At 45.6% G+C, this 19812-nt stretch overlaps 1 protein-coding gene across 1 annotated transcript in view; it reads right to left on the bottom strand.

The window, feature by feature from the left end:
• The window catches only part of Zfp366 (zinc finger protein 366), a 62210-nt gene extending 44674 nt beyond the window's left edge, over positions 1 to 17536 (bottom strand). The window contains exon 1 of the mRNA NM_001004149.1: positions 17495 to 17536. The gene's annotated coding sequence lies outside the window, so the exon portion shown is untranslated. The remainder of the gene's footprint in view (positions 1 to 17494) is intronic.
• Between the last annotated feature and the right edge of the window lie 2276 nt (positions 17537 to 19812).

The following is a 19812-nucleotide window of genomic DNA, read 5'->3' as shown; positions in this document are numbered from 1 at the left end:
AAAGGACAGTCTCCTCCCCCACATCCTCTCGGGCTCCCTTTCCTATTCCAACCTCATACAAACACATCACCCAACTCCCTTCTTTCCCAAGGACACAACTCAAGAGATTTCTAAAACCAAGATTCTGATCCAAAACAGTAGCCAACGCGCCGTGAATCTCTGTTCACAGGAAGACAGGGGCCTCTGAGCAATTTCCTCCTGGTCCTAGGTTTTTCCATTCCAGTAAATGAAGCCCTTCTTCAGCCCAGGAATCTGTCTCTGGATGCAGCCAACGCGTTAATGTAGCGTGTCAATTGTTACAACCCGCCTGGTGTCTTTTGTTCTTATATTTTTTCCATTTTTAGTGAACAACAACTGGATCCTCTGCCCTGGAACTTCTAAGTGTTGATGACTCGTTAGGGCAACGGAATGTGACTGGGAGAGTTTCCTTCCTAAGAAGACAGTTTTGTTTAATAATACATGATACTTAAATCGCACCCTTCACCTTGAGAGACTCTTGTGCTTTTATGCTTCGTTAGGTTGAACAGCCCCTGAGTTATGGATCGGACGGAGCAAGGTTAAACCATTTGCCACAACCCACAGCTTGCTCTGCTTCTAACAAAGCACTTTGTCTTTTTTAAATTACAAAGGAAATATAATGAATAAAAAATGTAGCTCTCTAATGACTGTGTTAATCGGTAAATTGGTTACAAACTATTTTCATGTGCTTTCCTCAGCAACGTTTGGGGCTCTCTCCTTTCTATACCTGCTCCTTTTTGTCTGCTGATGTCATTTAACAGTCCTTCTCCTTCTCCTTCTCCTTCTCCTTCTCCTTCTCCTTCTCCTTCTCCTTCTTCTTCTCCTTCTCCTTCTCCTTCTCCTTCTCCTTCTCCTTCTCCTCCTCCTCCTCCTCTTCCTCCTTCTCTTCTTCCTCTTCCTCCTCTTCCTCCTTCTCCTTCTCCTCCTCCTCTTCTTCCTCTTCCTCCTCCTCCTCCTTCTCTTCTTTCTCCTCCTCCTCCTTCTCCTGTTCCTCCTCCTCCTCCTCCTCTGTCTCCTCCTCCTCACCCTCCTTCTCTTTTTCCTGCTTTTGTTTCTCCTTTTTCTGACACCCTACTTCTACACTTATTCTCTCCTGCCTTCTAGGGTGCTTTCGCTGCTGAGGGGTACATCCACATCCCACAAACCTGACAGCAGCCCTTACCTTACTCAGGGACCCCACTTCCAGATGATGAGTAAGTATATGATCATTGCAAGATGCTGGAGAAGGGACGTGAGAAGCCACAGAAGCCCCGAGTCTGCAGTGTTGATTAACCTTTCCATTGTGAATTCAAGTATATTACAGAACAGAACATAGGAAACACACACTTTAAAGTTGCGGGTTACAGACAGCTCAGGAGTTCTTCTCCAGGCTTTTACTTCCATCGGAGATGCTTGGAATAGAAAAGTCAGAGACGAACTGATATAGCTGAGCACCTCCTCTGTGCCCCGGGCACAGATAAGACACTGGAGTGGATTCTCTGAGTAAGAGCTGGTCTTCTTGCTTTACTGTCCTTTGAGCAAGGGTTGCTTCCCTCTAGAAATTGTTCTTATGAAAGTAACTTAAGTCTGGCCATCTTTTTTTTTCTGGCTCTTAATGATCCACCAGGCAAGAGCCTTGCTGAACTGAGGAGAAAGTGACTCTTCTCTCATTACTGCGCAAACCAAAGCGGTAACTAAAGAAACCTGTGACACACAATGACTAGCATTTGAAATGAAAGAAGAAACATGTCATGTTTTTAAAACGAAAGATTCTGTTATGTAATGGTTTTATAGCAGATGTGCTGAAGTCCTTGAAAGGGGCCCAAAATGGAGAAAATGATATAGCAGCAAGATTGCAATGATTTTTGAGTTAACTTTAACCCAGACAGTCTCAAGAACATGTGCCTGTGCCCTCAAACCCCATGATTACTATCTGAACAACAGCGTAGAGATGTGGACCAGGTACCATGTCTGCATTGCTCTGTGGAAGGTGCCTACCACAGAGGAGCAAAGAGCTCAGAAGACAACATTACAACATCTGGCTTTGAAAACCAGCTTTACCACCTATACCTTCCTGCACTTCAGTGAACAAGAATCTTAAAGCCACAAAATACCTGTCCCTAGGTGTTTGGATGGGTCTTCCTCATCCTCATAAATAGACATGAGCACACCTCTTGCTTTGGCCAATGCAATACAAATACGAGTGGCACTGACCATTTCTTTAGGATGTTTGAGAAGTAGTTTACAATTCCACATCATTTTCTTTCCCCCTACTGTGGTGACACGAAACATTTCAATGACAGTTGTTATTTTGGTCTAGGGCTCAAAGTTACGATGCCAAGGTCAAAATCATGCTTTATTCATCTCATGGATGTATAATGAAGCAAAGAAGAAATTATTGGTTTTCTCTCTCTTTCCCAGGAGAGAACTGGGACTTTTTGTATTGAAACATAGCCTAGTCTATCCTAACAAATATACATTGGATCTGCATGAAAATTAAAATGAGATACCCAATAGTTGCTACGCATGGTAGAAGGTAAAGACTAAGTAAACATTAGTGCTTTCTTTCTGTTAGCAAATGTGGTCCTTGCCTGCCCGTGCTTACTGGCCACAAGCTAGGCCACCCTTCTGTGTGCTCTCAGTTTAAGAGGAATGAAAATGAACTCTAAGACCTGTTAAAGTATTCCATAAAACCCTTTATCATAACGAGAGAATAAGGGGTTGGGCATTCCTACCCTGGGAAGAGAGGTTTTCCTCTTTGAAGTTTACCAAGAGAAACAGAGCTGTGGGTCTTCTCAAGAGGTGACTCAGTCAGTAAGCTTTGGATTCATGGATGCTGAAGGTACCACAGGGTACTTACTCTGAACCACCTTGCTCTGTAGCATTGAGATCAGGGAGTGAGCATCTCAGGGGGCAAAATTCCTGCCTCTTCCCTGATAGCTCATCTGCCCTGTGAGAAGCTGGCATCCTTGGCTGGCTAAGCATCCATAGTTCTGATATTTCAGCAAGCATGGCAGAGACTGGCAGACTTCAATCTTCACTATTTCCCAGGCTCCTCAGAGGGAGAACCAACCAGCAGGGTCACTAGCTTTGGCTATATGACTTCGCAATCATGGACTTATGGACTTATTCATTGGCCAATATAGTCAATTAATCCATCCAAAACATTTTAGAGCACTTAAATCTACTTTGGAGAAAACAAAACAAAACAAAACAAAACCCTCATACCTAAAATTACAAAGTCATGTCTTTGACCTGTACTGAAAAGGGTAGTCTCAGTTGATCAGTTTAGAAGGCTGTGAAGGGACATTGTACTCAGCATGGAGGGACAATGCCCAGAAGGTAGCGGTGGCCCTGACCTTCACCATGCCAGAGGATGGTGCACTTGGCAAATATGTTGCCCACCACTAATGACTCCCAGGAGTATGTCATTATGAGCACCAAAAAGCACACTTTGCACTTCCTTATGCCTCCTGGGATGCTACATTGCTCCCAGTTGAGAACCCTGAGCCTTGAGTATGAGAGTTGTTGAAAGTGGTGTAACAGGAAGCTCTCAGCAGGCCACAGAGGACCCCACTGAGGAAGGAGGAGCCAAGGAAAAGCCCACCCTAAGACTGTCTTCATTGCTGCCTGCATCCTGTATGACCTTAGAGTTCAGAAAAGGCAGGGGCAGCATAAAGTTCTATGGAGTCAAAGGACCAAATTCTACTGCATGCTATGGGGTCGGAATACAATGACTTGGAAAGGGAAAAGGACAAGGGTACATTGGGGGTGGGGATATTTAGAATGATCACTCCCATTTTAGAAAGCAGCTGGCCTAATATCTGATGCAGGCTGTCCTGTAGACTTGTAGGCTGTCCTACAGATCCACAGAAGATCTCCACAGAGGCTCAGGCCAGTCAAAATATCACTTCAGCATCCATGGCGTCTGACCCCTGGGGATCCGCCACACCTTTTGGGAACTCTCTTCCTATGTTTTAGGTTTCTGTGATTATTTGGGGAGAAGAGAACAGATGTTGGAGTACCTAGTAAGGCCAGACAAGGTTCTAAGTATGTTCAAGTGTCTTATATCACCGAGATTGATAAATAAAGAAGGAGCATGCATTTAGAAAGCAAGGGCCTTAGGTCTGAACTCTGTCTTCTTACCAACTATAACAAAATGTTTACTCTCTAAGCCTCAGGTTTTTTTCATATGCAGAATAAAAATAAGTATTGGGAAAAAAACAATAGCTCACTCTTTGGGGTGATTATAATAGTTTACAAAGTAAGAAAGATAAAGGATATCAAACAAGTGAGAAGTTTCACTGTATTTGATCTTTCTAACACTGGTTGGATATCCTCAGGGCTATGCAGATGAGGGGAGGAACCTGGAGACCAGGTTAGGGCTGGAGATTTAAGAAAAAAAAAAAGATAAACTCTAATTCTCACTCCAAGCTTCTCCAGTGCTTTCCAGCTGGGCTTTTAAAGAGACGACCACGGTGGTTGTTCTCACCTTGAAAATGGGCCCAGGACGCTTTGCTCTGCTTTTCTCTGGCAAAAACCATCGGAATGACAAGGGGTAGGGAATGTTCTGGGTCAGACATGATGGGCAGGACAGATAGAGAGCACGCATGGGAATGCAGTTTGCTGGTAGAAAGACGGAGAGCTGCCCCCTCTACGGAAGTGGCTGAGGACACCTGTAAGTTATGAAATCGTGTTAGACATATGGAAACTTAGTGCCTTATGTTTAAATATTTGAAGAGATGACATGTAGAAAGAGTGTATGGCAGTGGGCAGAAACAAGGCTGGCAGAAGCATTCATTTGAATTCTATCCATATAGCTACTATTTTCTGGAGGCTTTGAATTTGATCTTATTTATTTTAAGGTCTGTAGCACCAGCAGAGAACCTCCCCAACATGGGGTGACCAAGGAACAGTAGCTGTCATGATGAGAATAATTGTTCTCAGTACTCATAAATAATTCTCAGAATAATGACTGATTCTCAGAAATTTATTATTTCTTCATTAGCTGACTTGCCTGCAATTCTGTTTTTTAAACTGATGTCAGCCTGTACTGAACTCAGGACAAAATGGTCCACTTTTCAACTCTAACATAATAAATTTAATTAACAATTTAACCCCCACCATTACAAATGCTATAAAACTCAAGCCAACTGTTTCTATGAAAGACAGAGGCTTACTGAGATAAGAAGCTAAATATCTAACCACGAGATGATCTGGAAGTGAAATTATCAGCTGGCTAAATATCGAGTCTGTTGTGAAAAGAAAGGTCACTAGGGCTTCCCTTTGACCCTCTGATACTGTGGCCCAAAGCATTTGGATTGTGTCAAGAGAGCACCATTCTGCTTCTCTCTTCCAGTTCGGGAGGAGCCCATGAGCTCAGGGGCTTGTTTCCTTTCACGCTTATTGGTGATGGAGAGAAAAGTGTGCCTCAAACCAGCTCTAGACCTAAGCTCAAGCTGCTGGTCCCTTGCTTGTGGATTTATTTTATTTTATTTTTGTTTGTTTGTTTGTTTTGGCTTTTTTCGAGACAGGGTTTCTCTGTGTAGCCCTGGCTCTCCTGGAACTCACTTTGTAGACCAGGCTGGCCTCGAAGTCAGAAATCCGCCTGCCTCTGCCTCCTAAGTGCTGGGATTAAAGGCGTGCACCACCACCGCCCGGCACTTGTGGATTTTGATGCAACAAATACATCAGGGACATGAACTTAGAAAGTCGACTGAACCTGAAGACCCAGAAACATGGGCTGAGCTTCCCCAAACACTCCTCAAAGGGAGCGAGCATCTGCATCTGCACAAAGCCCGTCTCTATGCCCAGCTGGGACCAAGCACCTGTGGGTGAGGAGCTGCGCATGCATAGTTGCCCTGCTTCCTCATTCACGTTTTCTCTCATTAACTCCATGTCAGAATGTCTGCCTCAGCCATGTGTCAAAAGCAGTGACAAGCGGCGCCTAAGCAGTATTTGCTGAGCGTTTCCTGTGTGACAAGACCGTGTTAAAGACACCACGTTTGCTTGTTCATGTGACTGTCACAGCATTTTCATTTGTCAGTGTGGGAACTAAAGCACAAATAGAGTGGGAAGGTTGCCCAAGGTCATATGGACAGTGAAAGGAAAAAAGCCGTAACTTTGGAGATGAATTGTAGATAAAGAAAGAAATGGAAGAGTACTTCCAAACACTTTGGTCAAACACACAAGGTTGGAAAAGCTTGGAGTCATCAGAATCTTGCCCCAAAGCAGACCTCTGCTTCAGTGTGTTAGTGAACTCCAGGTTTGGTCCCAGGAATAGGTCCCAGACTTCTCAGCATGGGGACACTTCATACATTTGAAAAAGAAATCTATTTTATAAATCCTTAAGTAGTCTGAAAAAAAAATACAAAAATCAATGAAAGCTATTTTGAATGCATTAACATCTTTACATTAAAACAGCTTGTTTGTAGACCCTGGGAGCTGATCCCTGTAGACACGCTGTGGTAACTCCACATTCCGAGACCCACTGTGCTGACCTCTGCTGAGGTCCTTGTCCTCTCTGAGCCTTGGTTTCCCCATCTCTGAAGTAGGGATGATATGAGATGTTGTTTTAAGCCTCTCACAGAAATTTGTGTAACATCATCATGAATCCAGAGGGCTTCTCTCTGGGACAGTATAAAAATGCTTCACCATACAGTCTCTGGCCTATCTAGTTCTCATGTGGTTAGGGAAAACAGACACCCTGGAGAGAGTGGGTTCACAGAACAAAGCCCTAAAAGTGCCTTTTAAGTTCTAGTTCAAGAATAAGACCTGATAACAGATAGAGTCTGGGTCAAAGGGGGCAACTGCAACCTCACAGGCACACAGGGGATATTCACCCCACTTAAAAGGCATCAGAGATACTCCCATAGCAAGAGGTGTATGTGGGGGCAGGCTGCTGTGTATGGCCAGATGCTTGAAGTCACAAGGATCCAGAGAGAACCAGCTGCATTTAGATAGTCTCCTCTCTGTGAACTAAAACTGCAGTTGAAACAGGAGGTGTCCACCTCATGGCGATAGGGGATTTTTGGTTCAATTCCGTTTGATTTGAAAACATAACTTAGACTTGCTGGTGGCTACCATGGAGAGGAGGTTACACACGGTCCTGATACTAGTGTTTGATAGCATTTCATGCTGATATAATGTAAGGCACCTTCATCTTGCAAACTGAAACTCACAGTAACCTAACTGTCCCGAGCCTCTGAACAATGGCACAATCCCATAGCTCCTAGCCTCATCTGTCTCACTTCCAGGCTGTCACTGACTCTAAGAGACAGAGTCCTAGAAGTCAGTTTCCCTCAGCAATATCAGCTTGATTGCAGCAGAACATATTGCAGCCTCTCCCTCTGAGTTGTGGGAATGCAAAAAAAAAAAAAAGACAAAAAAAGTCAATCCATCTAGCCAAGGAGTTCTAATTTGCAGGGCTAAGGAGACCTCGGAGTGAACTTGAGGCCTCTCTTTCCTCTGCCCTCAGCATTTTATGGGCAAGGACAAGTCCACTTCATAATCAAAGGACTCCAATATAGCACTCAGATGTAAGGCCCTAACTGCACTAAGCGATCACAAGAACCTGTCCTCTCAGTTGTCACCTAAAGGGCACTATGCCATCCAATTCCTGCCATTCGGGATACCTGAGAGGTGAACAGCCTGGTTACAGTGCTGGCAAGCAAGATGGTCGTGATTCCTCTCAAACAGCTAGCTTTGGCATGTGCTTGGGTCCTTCCTGTCTTGCCTCTGTGCCCCCTGGCTTCCTAGACTGCTAGCTCACCCTGATTTAGCATGACAAGAGGGCAGGAACCAATCGACTAGGAGGCTTTCCCTGCTTTAGTTACATTTAGTTACATTTTGTTACATTTAGTTACATTTTGTTATAAGTTGGTGATAGGAAAAGAAAACCATGAGGTCATTCTTAAAGAATGACAGGAATTGCAGCCAGATGCATCCTTAGACATTACTGGTCCAACCTGTTCATTTTTAGCTGAGGCACAGCAGCTGCATCACACGGCTAAGGTCCCGGGGTTAGAGACCTGGCATGCCTGAGGTAGGAATCAAGACTCCATTCTATCTCTCCAGTCTCTTTCCCAAAGCCAAGTTCTATTAACAAGTCCATCATATCTTTCTAGAGATATCCTACACAAATGAAAACTAGGCTTTTGTTTTTGTTTTGCTTATAGGAATAATCCATTCTATGAGATTGTGGCATTGTGGCCTTCTCTGGAACCATACAGATTGGAGACTGTTCTTTCAATTTTATTGAGGTATAATTTACATAGTATAAAACTAAGTGTTTTTAAATATTCAGTGTGATGCAATTTAGAAAGTTCAATCATCACTAAAATCCAGTTTTAGAATAATGTCATCAATCTCAAGCATTCCTTTATACTTATTAACAGTCCTTCTATATGCCCAACCCCAGCTCCAGAAAAGCGCAAATCAAATCTTTGTCTCTATCATTTTGTCCTTCTAGAAATTTCATATGGATAAAGGCTGTCAACACTTCTTGTATGTCAGTAACGTTCAGTAGTATTATGCCTGGATCTTCTGATTCAAGGGATGATTCTAAGACTCACTCACAGTATGGGCTGTATCAGAAGCCGGTTTTCAGGCCTGAGCAGTATTCCACTGCACAAACATAGCAGATCCTAGTAACTGAATGATGTCCCATTGGGTTATTATTAGTTTGGAATTCTTATAAGCAATTTTCTCGTGAATAGGCCAAGTTTTCATTTAAACATATTATTTAGACGTGAAGTCAAATTCTATGGTGGCTATGTATCTTACACTGTTCCCAAAGTGTTGGTGCCCTTTATGTTCCCGCCATAGGTGTACATACAGCCAGAGTCCTGGCCGCACACCCTGGCCTGCTCTGCCTGTCCTCTTGGCTTGCAACATTTAACTGAATGCAAAAAGCACCCAGAATGAGTCAAGGCTGCCAGTGCTATTCCGTTTCTGTATTTTCTCTTTAAGTGTACATTCAGAGAATTCCATCCATTGTTAGTGGGGTTGGTCTATCATTAATAAATTCAAACAGTACTTTTGTTTTGTTTTGTTTTGTTTTGTTTTGTATTTCGAGATAGATTTTTCTCTGTGTAGCCCTGGTTGTCCTGGAACTCACTCTGTAGATCAGGCTGGCCTTGAACTCACAAAGATCCTCCTGAGTCTGCCTCCCAAGTGCTGGCATTGAAGGCATGCACCACAGCCTCCTGGTTCAAACAGTTCTTTATATATTCTGGAAATAAAGTCTTTACTGTCTAGTAATTTTTTTGAAAATACTACTTTGTGACATTTCATTTTTCTAATACTATCTTTTTCTTTAAGGACAAACATTTTTTAGTTTTTGCTAAATCCCAACTTATCCATTATTTCAATTGATTTGTGTGTGTGTGTGTGTGTGTGTGTGTGTGATAATAAGACATCTTTGTCCAAACAAGGTTACAAACATTTTTTATTTAGAAATCCGATATTTTTAGGTCACAGCAGAGCTCAGGCACAAGGGTACTAAAAATGTTATCTGTGTCTGTCATGTGGGTGGAAGCTGACATCTGGGTTTGTGTTTTCCTATTATGAAATGGGATGTGTATTGTTCGTTTTTTACATGTTTACAAGCCAGCTACATTTCATTTTATGTGAAGTATGTTTTGTGCCATTTCCTCCTGTTTCTGTTTCCGTAAAGCACTATGGGATACATTCTGCAAATGTTCCCACAGGTTTCTGGCTGTTTGCTTATTGAGTTTAGGCCTGAAGAAGCCTTTTGTTGTGATGCAATAAAATGTATAATAAGCACCCAGGCTTCCTCTGGGTCAAACTGGAAAGAGCCCCTAATCTTAGATTCAAAAACATAAATCTCTCGTTTGTTCTAATGTTTTATGCTTTCACATAAGGGAAAAAAACCAAGGGAAAAAAAAAAACAGTTTTTGATACAGGGTCTCATGTGGTCCTGACTGGTCTGAAACTCCACATGTAGGCCAGGCTGACCTCAAACTCACGGAGATCTATCTGCCTGTGCTTTCCAAAGGCTAGGATTAAAAACACTCACCATTATACCCTGCTTTTAAAATAGTGTGTGTGTGTGTGTGTGTGTGTGTGTGTGTGTGTGTGTGTGTGGTTTTATTCACTTGAGTGCAGTATGCATAGAGACCAAGAGAAGTGTCCCACTCCCTGGAGTTGGAATTACAGGCAGTTCTGCGCCATCTGGCTGGGGTAGCATAGGTCCTCTGCAAGAGCAGCAAAATGCCTTCCCTAACTGCTAGGCCACCTTCCCACTCCCTGTTCTTTCAGTTTTAAAAGACAGCATGGCAGTGTAACTTTAGAGTTACAGTGTGTTTTCATTTTAACGTTTGGTGCCTCTGGTCTATTTGAAATATATTTTAGAGCAATACAGCATGAAGTGGGTTTATTGTTCCCAAATAGCTGCCTGATTCACATGACTCTTCCTCTCTCCTCGGTCTCACACAGCAAAGCAGATGAAACACTCTATGAATTGTTTACAGGAGCCCTTAGCTCATCTCTGGCCTCCTCCTGGTGTCTCACAGGAATGAAATTCAAACACTAGCAAACGCCAGCAAGGAAAATGCACAAAGACAGTAAATCTTGGTGGATAGAGGACTAAGAATTGACCCTTCTCCTCAGTTATGATGTTCTCAAGTCAAATAAATAATTTACGGTTAAACTTTGGGCTCTTAGTCTTCTATGAAGGCTGGGGATTTCGAATAGGCATGTGTTCATAAAGACGTGTGCAAAGGCTCTGTGACAGGTTCACACGTGGCAGCAGTAAACCAGGTCTCCCTTCCAAGACAGCCAAGGCAACTGCCAAACAAATACATTTAGTATTTTTACATCCAGAAGATGGGGTGTGATTGGCTCCGCAGGAAATATCCTTCCCCAAGGCACACACTACAGATGGAACACTGAGACATTCCTCTACTAGGAGAGACTGAAGGCATAAGGGAGTTCGTGTAAGTCACGCTGCACTGCCCTGTGACAGGGAAAGGTTCTGGAGACCCCAAGTGGGTTCATCTTCTCCCAAACTGTGTGTTAGGCGGGACCTTCTTTTCGAAAAGCGAGGCTCAACCTGCAAACTCAGACCTGGGGCCTAGGCTGAAGCCGGAGATGCGGCTCTGTTTCTCTGCCCCGTGACCAGACACAAGAGATTGCATGAGAAACAGCTGGTATACCACGGGGACTACGGGCCACATGGGAGGAGACGCCCAATTGCATGTGCGTTACCAGTGCTCTCTAGGGGGTCAAAAAGATGCTATCCACAGCAGATGGGCCTCGTAAAACCTCCCAGTGAAATCTTAGGACTGCATGCACTCTTCTGGTCCCACAAAGTCCCGTTACAGTATTTTAGGAACGTCACCTCAATAGACTAAGCACAGAACTCCTGAGTATTCAAAATGGGTCAATAGATACATTTTTATCTTAATACTAGACGGTCCCGCTCTGTTTTTATTTCCCCATTGAGAACCAAGCAGTAGAGAGAGGGACGCAGGAACTAAAGACCGATCAGCAAGAAACACAGTAGCGGGACCTGCTGGAAGGAACAGCTGCCCCATAAGAGAGCTGAAACCCACAAAGTTCCTCTGCTCCCTGTACTGCTATGGACGTACTGCTATGGACGTGGGCCAGTGAAGGAGGAGAAGCCGCTGCCTCTCTCCAGGCAGAGGCCCTCTTGGGTCCCCGCTGCAGCGAGCAGAGGCTCTTCCTGTCCTCTCCCTTGCTCTTTCCGCCGCTTCCTTTCCCCACCCCTCCAACAATAGCCCCTTCTTGACTTCTGTTCTGGGAGAGAACGGTGAGTCCCCAGCAAAAAGGAAACTCTAAGGATTCTTTCCGCAGACTTTTCTAGATGAGGGGAGTGAGGTATGTGTCCTGGCATCTCCCCTTTGGCTCTGATGATCGACACAGAATCCCTGAGACATTGGTCTGACAGCCGGGCTTGTCCGTGTTCTGGAAATTTCTAGAGAAGAGAAGACACTAGCAGAATTCTCTCCCTCTCCTTCTCTCTGGCCCTTTCATTGTCTCTCTCTCCCTCTTCCCCCCCTCTCTCTCTCCCTCCCTCTTTCTTACCTCTCCCCCCTCTCTCTTTATTTTTAGATGTCTTTTTCTGTGCTGGAAATTAAACCCAACTATATTTTTTAATTGGTTCTCAGACTGCTGTAAAGGCAGAACTCCTTTTTAGAGTATCGTGTCCCCAGACTGTCACCACTGCTCGGCCTTTGGGTTTCTTCTTCCTGGGTTGCTGGCTTGGGCAACCAGCAGAACCCTTTGCTGCCCCACCCCGACTCCTGCTGTCTTCCAGAACTAGGGCTCTGCCCTGAGTGACTTTGATCTTGGCACCTAAAACACACTAGAAAGCAACACCCTGGACTGGAGCTCTCTGAGGGTTGGGATCTTTGGGAAGGAGTCTGTTTGCTCGTTGATTCCACAACATGCACGTCAAATATTGCTCTGAGCTGAGCAGAAGAGAGACTGATCTAGCAATGCTGCTGTTAATGGACAGTCCTATTGTCTTAGACAGGGTCACAGCTAACAGATGGTTTTGTAATGCTGAAACAGGGCCCTGCATCACCCCGTGTGCAGGAAGTGAACCCTCTACACTGGTGCTGCCTGGATTAGAACATGTAGCAGAATCATATGGAACAGTGATTTGGGGTTTAATGGATAGAAGAGACCAGCAGGTCTGGGATAGGGCCTGAGGTTTCATTTTCCTGACAGGTTTTTTAGGTGATGTCCTGCTGAAGATCTTTGGGTCACACTTGTGGTGTCCTGCCTGAAAGAGTGTGCCAATGTTTAAGGTCTGCCAGCTACAGATGCCCTTCCTGTCTTAGTGAGGAAGCTGAATCCAAGTGACATCATCTTGGGGGAAACTCTCAGGTAGAAGATGAAAGAGCAAGACCCCTGTCACCTACATCAGGATGCTCTGAGGCACGTGGAGCATTGAGCAGGTCCCAAACCTGGTCAGAACTCTGCCACACATATAATCTCTGGTTTCATCAGTCCCTGACTTGGTACCCACACACACAGAGAAGGAGGGCAACACAGGGCCATAATATATAAAAGAAAACAGGTGAGTAAACCAGAGTGGCCTTTGTGTGTGGCCCTGCGCCTAAGGAGACAGGATTCATCAACATAGACAGACAGAGCTTTGACGGGCCTTACTACAATAGTAGAAACCCTGGCGCTGTTGTCAAATATTATGAATATCACCCACAATCCCAACTTGCTGTCAAGCATTTGTATTTACCACTCTAAATTTACCAAATACATGTGAGGCCGGCACCAGCCAATTTTGCCTGTCTTAACAGGTTTTAATGAAGTGAAGTGCAGTCCACAAGGGTCTCCCACTTCTCTCCTGAGTTCGCCCCATAGTGTGCTGTGCTCTGTCAGCTGTGGTCCTCTTTTAATTTGCATGCAAAGCCTTGCCTTCGATATTCACAAGAGTGTTGCCTTCATTCCCTCAAGGCTGAATCCTGCCTCATAGCTCTTCAGCCAAGGGAAAACAAATACTCATTCTTTCTCTTGCCAAAAACAATTTGCTCACCCGTCATCTGCCCAGAAGACGAATGGAATATGAGATGCAGCCAATAGTCTCTCCGTGAATCTCTCTGATAAGTCTTTATCTCCCATGAGCAAATAGGTGGGTTACCTGCCAGTTTGACCCTTTAATACACTCTCGGCAGCCCCATACGTTACAGTAGAACAAACTCACAGGATGCCAGTCAGCTCGAGTGTAGAACTGCCAAGCCGGCAGTGTGGGACTGGCTCGACCTTCCCTTGGCCCAAAGCTTGACCTGTTTTTTGTCCTCCCTTAACTAATTAATTGCTTCATTTGGTGTCATATAAAGAGAGCTCACTCCACTGGACAGCCCATTCGTTTATAATTCATCTATTCAACAAATATTCTTTTTCATCATTGTATGCTATGTGCTATTCTAGGTCCTGATATGACAATAGACAAGCTGGTCCCTCTCTGTGGTTCTCACCTACTCTCATCATTGACTTTATCCAACCCTGTCATTCTCCACAGAGAGATCAGAGGTCCAAGCAAGTAAAGAAATCCGGTAAGGTATCGGTCAGGGAGTACAGAGCTGGATCAGAACACATATGGTCTGACTTCCAATCTGGCCTTTTTCTCCGCACCACCCCACATTGAAAGGCACTTTTTGCACAGTGGGGTGGGGTGCCCAGCTTGAATTTGTGCTTCTTAGGTTGGTGTCCGAATCAGTCTCCATTGTATCAGAGCCTTTACTCTAAAGCAAGGGTCTCAGGAGCTTGGGCTCTGGGTGGTAGAGTCCAGCTCTGGGTGGTGGAGTCCGGCTCGTTTGGTGTTGCCTGTTCTGTTTTTGGAACGTGGAGGGAAGTTTGGGAGCTAAATAAAAGTATCATTTTTATTTGATGAGCTAACAGACTTGCTGGTGGTGAAGTTGAGAGAGAGAGACAGAGAGAGAGAGAGAGAGAGAGAGAAACAACAGTTGGTTCACACACACCTCCTCCCCAACCCAGTGCACACATCCGTGGCTGACACCTTGCTACTGATGAATCTGGGGGTGAGAGCTCGATGCTGGATGGTTAGGAAGAGGGAACAGCACCTTATGTCACTTCCACTTGCTCTTCTCCCCCTGTAAGTTGTGGCATGGCCACCATCGTCTACAGTCCTGCACAGTCAGGGAAGAGGTCACGGCAGTGAAAACCATGAACATGGGGAAGTGGGTGGGAGGAAGTACCGATGTCCGTAGCATCTTTCAGCTCTCTTCCCACGTGCATCCCAGGACAGAAGTGTGGTCCTAAAGGAAGCCTTTCCCAACAGTGGAGGCTGGAGTGCCGCTGTCACTACATGCAGCTAAGGTCCACCGCACCTGTGCCTTCAAGACGGATGGACATGAGCATGTCCAACAATACCGGGCTTTTGTGTCATGTGATTTCAAGGCTCGGAATATGCGTATTCAGTGTGTGCCCGACTTGAAAATTATAAGGAATGATTTCTTCTGATAGATCGTTGGTATAGTATCAAGAATAAATACATGACAAAATTTTAGTCTATTTTCTCAATTTGTCAAAACCCAGGCCAACCACCTAAGTATTAATATATGAGTCTGAAAAAGATCTGACAGTGGCTGACTCCTGCGAGTTCCCTAGTATTGTGCTAGCTGCTTCCTAGCTGTGGTTTCACTTCATCCTCAGAATATATTGTATGAAAGCAGTTTTACATTTGGGAGACACAGACTTAGCTTAGAGACCCGATCCAAACCCCTGTCCCCATCAGTAAATGACAAATTTGAAACTCTAGCTCAGCTTGTTTCGCTGTGTCCCATCCGTTTTACACTCTTCTTGTTCTGACTTGAGTCATGCATGCTCACACAGCCCTGTGGGAGACAGAGCATGCATGATGTGATCTAAGCAATACTTAACCGAGCGTGGGGCAGAGACTGGTAGAAGAACATGTGCCTAGCACACATCCTAAGTTCAACTGTTAGCACCCTGCAAATGCAGATGACACGTTGGTAATTTAGCTGTTGGTACCATTTTGGCATAAAATTAATTAGTGAACTATTGTATGAGCAAGGCTCTGGATCATTCCAAACTGGAATTTCCCATGCTATCAAAAAGGAGCCCATGATGTCCCTAGAGAAGAATCACTCTGGAAATTTCCACAAATGTCAACTCGCTCTTTGGAGCTGAGGAAAAGATAGATTGTGTAGCAGTGGCCTAGGCTAATGTCAGTGAAGGATTTTTTTTTTCCTGAACCTCACCCCCACCCCCACAGTATCCAGCAGCCATCCTGGCAATGACCTCATGACTCTCAGCTCCTTAGTCTTGGCCCCCAGGAAGGACCACAGCAAACATAGTCTCCCCGCTTTTACCTGACTTATCCTTAGAGTGGCCCTGAAGCTGTTTGTCCCCCATCGCATCCATCGTGCATGGCATTAATAATATCAGGAGAAATGAAAGCGAAAGGAGTCAAGCAGGATTGTGTGCCACCCGGCATCTCTCCTGGGGTCGCAATTGGCCAGTACTAATACAAAATGCCCGAGAACATCCGTCCTGGACGCTGCTGCCCTGGGGATGCATGGGGATGTGGTGGCTGGGGCAGGTGAGGGAAGAGCCAGGCACCTCAGGCCACCAAGGTTACACTTGGTTGCATCCTTAAGGGGCAACTGCTAATCCTGTCTCTTCCATGTACATTGTATTATGGGGATTCTAGGGAAAGTCTCTTTTTAAAAAATAAATAACAAACCTACATTAATCATCCAGATCTACTAGACTGTCTCATCTTCATTAAGGTGACAGCTCAGTTTCAAATAAAGATTAATTACGCGATTGTGGTTAAAACATGATCTGGCCAAATTAATTTCAAAATGTCGAACTACTTTTACTATGCTGCTCATACCCTGAGGATTTCAACCCGTCTATACCATAGGAATGAATGGTTTGAGAAGCACGCATGGCCACTGCCTTCTACCCATCCAGCACCTCACTGGATTAAATTATTAATAGCAGCCGTGCCCCAGTCTTGGCTTGACCTTGCTAACCTATTTTTGACAACGTGATGCCGGCTCCCTCTTGGCTTGCCATAACAACTTCTTGGTAACATTACCCTCTCTGTCAAACGCAATGGAAGCAACTCGGACGTTTAACCGCTGCTGGCATAGTGTCTATATGAGCCTGACTACCTTGCCGTGTTCTATTTGGTGCTTTAGAACAGCAGGCTCTGGGTGACTGTTTTTCAATTGCATCTGTGGCTTAGCTTTTCATTCTTCCTGACACAAGCAATCAATCTAAATCCTCCAGTCCAGTCACACACTGATTTCCAAAACTGAAGTCAATGCCCTCGTATCCCTGCCTTCTTCTGTGTGGCGCATGACACTCCGAGTTGACAGTGGACAGTACATTTACATTTAACCCACATGGGGCACCTTTCTCCCAAATCTCCCACACACAGCACTATTCCAAAGAGGTATTCCCTCCCTTTCCCTCCTACTTCAGGGACAGAGCAACAGCCATGCATGAACAGTTCACTTTGGGGAGGTGAACTACAGAATGGAAACAAACAAACAAACAAAAATCAGAAGAAAGACACTTCAAGGCAGACAATAAATATACCAAAACTCCATGAGCAAATCACAATTCTCAACAGACACCCTGAGAGGGCTCTCAGAATGCAGTCCTGGGAGCAGTGACCCCTCCAGTGGGGCACACCACATGTCCCAATGGTTCCTAGTAAACTCAAGTTGCCTATGACAAAACAATTCAAATTTAACACAGCGACCTCCTCAGCCCCAACACAATTCCATTTCCACTCCTGGCAAGCCTCAGCTCTGCAAAGCATTAATATTCTCCTCTGCAACGAGGCATGAGCTTACACTCTAGGCCACCCATCAGTCACACCTTTTGATTAAAGAGCAGCCCAGGGAGGTGGTTTCTGTGGAAGATGCCCAGTCAGTCTCCATCACAGGGACATTGAAATGAAGGTAGAAAGGAGTACATGGTCACTTACCAGCTCCTGAGGGCTGAGAGGCAGCAGCCCCCACCGCTTTACCTGGTCTCTGGCTGTCTCTGTCTTTCCCTCTCTCTCTCTCCCTCTTTCTCTTGTGTACCGATTGCAGGGAACTTAAAGGACTCGCAGGGACAGTGTTTCAAGTGACTTAAGAAGGAGAACAGGAACAATACCCCGTTCTCTTTTTCTCAGATGAGTACCTTCGGGAAGAAGGAAGGAAGGGAGGGGAGAGGGCGGAAGTCAACAACCCTTCGCTTTCCTGAAAAAAAATAAGGAAACAGAAGATAGACATCTCATTTTCTCTTAAACAAAATGTTGGAAGGGGAGGGGGAAGAAAGAAAGAAAGAAAATCTTTACAAAAACGAATTCCCCAGATATACTCTCTGCCCTGGGAGCTTTCAGGACATGAAAACCCCTGAGTGGCTCTGTCCTGTCCAAACAAACGCAGGCTCTCCTGGTTGCAGCCTCTGGTGTCTGCCTTACAGAACTGACACAGCCCAAAAGGAACAAATCATGTCGTGTCAACTCTGACTCTCAGTGAGGGAAAGTCTGGGCTGCTGGGCTAACCAAGAGGGAACCTGCAGCCTTTACCAAAGGGCACAGTGCCTGGCCACCCAGGCCTTCTGACTTTTCCTAGCTGCTTTGAAACCCCAGCACTGCTCCAGTTCCTCGCCTGGCTCTAGGTTCTTCAAGTTCCTCACAGTCAAACAGCAGATTTATGCAGTGCTCACTGGGCTCTGTGTGCTGGGCCAAGTCCGGTTCCATCTTTGCTGATGGACGAAAAAGGAAAAGAAGCCACTTAGTGTGGCGTTGCCAGCCACAGTTAATTCCGACTGTTGTTTACACTGTCCTGTCCTTCTTGGATGTAGTCACCTCAGGAGCACTGGAGGGAGGGTGCTAATTTGTTTTGAGAATATTGTGAACCATCTGAGGTCCTAGATAAATCAATCTCTGTTTCTGAAAGAGGAGGGGGAAAGCCGAGTGGGAGCAGAAGAATTGGGGTGAGCATCCTTTACTGAAGATGGGGCTGGGGCTCAGTGGACAAGCCTGGGCTCTTTGTGGGACACATGCACTGACAGAGGGAGCTGGGACCCAGTGGGCAAGCCTGGGCTCTGTGAAGGATGACTGCAGTGACAGAGGGAGCTGGGACCCAGTGGGCAAGCCTGGGCTCTGTGAAGGATGACTGCAGTGGCAGAGGGAGCTAGGGCTCAGTGGGCAAGCCTGGGCTCTTTAGGGAGATACATGCACTGACAGAGGGAGCTGGAGCCCGGTGGGCAAGCCTGGGCTCTGTGAGTGATGGCTTCATTGACAGAGGGAGCTGGGCCCAAATCATCTAATTAGCTTTGTGAATCTTGTACCCTCCATTCATTCAGTTGAGACCATTGTCACCACAAACAGGAACCAGCAGTTGTGTGGTTCTTTGTGGTGGCACAAGAAACATTGGTCATAAGCTGCTTCCTTGATTTACTCGATATTGAAAAAAAAATGAGGTGGAGATTATAAACCTCATGGATTGCCTCAGGAAAGGTGGGTTCACAGAAAGTGAGGCTTAGTTCAGAGTCCACTCTATGTTTTAACTGGGCACTATGGTCTACAACATTGAATGTTTGTCCCACATTTTCTGAGTATATGTTCATTGTTGTCTGTCTGCCTGCGTGCTTGTCTGTCTGAACGTGTGCAAGACCAGAGAAGCCATGTAAGAAGGCTGCTCTGAATGTTTATAAGAACTGGGCAGGCTTCATTCTTGACATGCATCTGACTCTGGCATCGAGACTTCTGCCATGAGTGGCCCTGTCCCCATAGGCAAGAGCACCAACAGCCAGCAAAACCAGCTCTGCCCTTCAGCCAAACTCACACAAAGCAGTGCAAATCAAACAACTCATCTGCCCCTGGGTCCTGTCCTGTGCTCTTGCCCTCTGCTGGCCTTCCTCTGCATCCTGCCTCTGCAGGGAGGGGAACTGGAAAGCCAGGGAAGCCAGAGGACACCAGAGAAGGAAGGTGGCCAGAATAGCAGAGGCCTTCAGAGGGGAGGCAACATGGGCAACCTGGGAGAAAGCCTGAGGCTTCACAGCATGGAAGCTTACCATTCTCAGTGGGTCATGGGAGCGAGGTGAATGGGGAGCCATAGGGAGAGGGTGGGCATCTGTCATCACAGAACATAGGTTTGGGAACAGACAAGAGTCCCTACAGCCAAGAAGCCTTCATCACCTGAAGAGCCAATCACAACCATGGCCCTTCCTATTTGTTATTCTTCTTGCAGCCCCAGGCCAAGCCAGGCTGAGCCCCAGGGGTCCAGTCCCGATCCAAAGGGTTTCCCT

This window comes from Mus musculus, chromosome 13 (assembly GCF_000001635.26).
Source record: "Mus musculus strain C57BL/6J chromosome 13, GRCm38.p6 C57BL/6J".
Lineage (NCBI taxonomy): Eukaryota > Metazoa > Chordata > Mammalia > Rodentia > Muridae > Mus > Mus musculus.
The sequence above is the reverse complement of the archived record's forward strand: the minus strand, read 5'-3'. Positions and strand labels throughout refer to the sequence as shown.